Below are 1,815 nucleotides of genomic sequence, written 5' to 3'. Positions count from 1 at the left end.
TTTGCTCTATAGGAGGCAGTCAGTGTGAGTGCCAAAATGTTCGGAGCTCTTGGGCATTTCACTGTGCTGCCGGGGGGTCAAGGGCCCCACCAAGGTTCCCACCAAAACTTAGACCGAACCTACGCCCTTGTGCATAAGGAATATTATTTATCCAAAAGTACAACATGTCTGGTCCTAATGGTTCCAACTCCTCTTTTTCTTCTTTCAGCTTTTTAAAGTAATAAATCTGGTTTATTCAACTCTTTAAAATTCATAAAACGTTAACACAACTCATTACTGTACGTTTATCTTTCACAAACTCAAACATTAAAATCTAAAACTTGCTATATTTATTTGACTGAAGGACTAGAAGATAAATACAACACAGTTCAAATGTTTTACAGTGAAGAAATAAGTGAAAATATAAAGAATAAACTACAGATATTTATCTTAAAATGTAATCAGATACCTGAAGTACAGTCACATACATATATAAATATATATATTTATCTGTAAATATATATACTCATATATAATTTGTTTTAGCTTGGATTATGAGCAGAAATAAATCTGAATCTGTTTTCCTTCAGTTTCTCCATCTGTGTTAATAAACGAGCCGATAATTTTCCCCTCATTCTCCATGTTTGCCCTCGGCTGTCAGCTAAAGGTCGACGTGTTTCTCAGCCAATTACTTACTGGAGACGAAGGTTTTTCTAAAGGCAACAAGTTAATGCACCCAAACTGCAGCCGAAGCGCAAAATCTCAGCGTTTCGGTGCCAACCTGAGCGCCACAAGGCCGACACTGCAGCGTAATTCTACCTGGACAGAAAATCCAGCAGCAAATCAAATTATGTTGGATTGGAGAGCCTGTTGTGGTTTCAGAGCCTGAAATCCCACAGACAGGTTGAGGATTTTCCTGCCGCAGCATAAATTAAATGGTCACCCAATAAGACGAGACGTTCTGGTTCTGGTCAGTCCAGACAGTTTGGCTGTTTGGGTCGATCACATCAAGAGCTTCAAGATAATAAAAACAAAACTTGAATGTATCTTGTTGCAGCTGATGGCTGTAATTTATCACATAGGCGCCAAAAATGCGACGTTTTTTCCAGAATTTTTTTAAGTGAATCTAGCCAATTTTAAACTTTTTAATCTCACAAATATCCTTTTTTTTTTAAAAAAGAAAATTTCCTAGATTAATCTCAACATTTTTTACTGTTATTTAAGCAAATTTTTGACTTTTGAAACTGAAAATTTGAGATTAATCTGAGAAATTTCCTAAAACAAAAAGAGACACGTAGATTTCTGAGATTTTTGGGTGAAATTTCCTCTTCCTTTTTCTCTATCTACTGTAAAGCCTCCATCATGCTGCGTTTCATTCATACAGACATAAATACTTCGTTTCTCTGTGCTTGTATCAGTTTGATCTTTGATTTTGTCTCCTGTCGGTTCCAGACAGGAAGGCGCCATTAGGGGACAGTCTTCACCTTTTCTATTCTGGCTTTCGCAGCTGCAGCTTCTCCTCTGTCAGTTCCTGGAGAAGCTTTTAGTTTTAAATGAAACCTGTGAGCAGAGTTCAGAATGTCGCTGCCTGTTGCTTGTTTACTTAAAAAGAGAAGCTGATCCGGTTGACCTCTATGTCACCTTGACCTAAAGGTTGACCTCTATGTCACCTTGAACCCGATAATGACGTGACAGAGATGAAAGGCGGATGCTGCAGTTTGTTGTTGCAGCATTGCAGTGGTCCGGCTCCCGGTAGGGGGTTCGGTTCAGGTCGGTTCTGGTCGGTTCTGGTCAGTTCGGGTCAGTTCTGGTCAGTTCTGGTTGGTTCTGGTCGGT

The sequence above is a fragment of the Poecilia formosa genome, unplaced genomic scaffold (assembly GCF_000485575.1).
Source record: "Poecilia formosa unplaced genomic scaffold, Poecilia_formosa-5.1.2 Scaffold390, whole genome shotgun sequence".
In the NCBI taxonomy this organism is placed as follows: Eukaryota; Metazoa; Chordata; class Actinopteri; order Cyprinodontiformes; family Poeciliidae; genus Poecilia; species Poecilia formosa.
Note: the sequence above shows the minus strand (reverse complement) of the source record.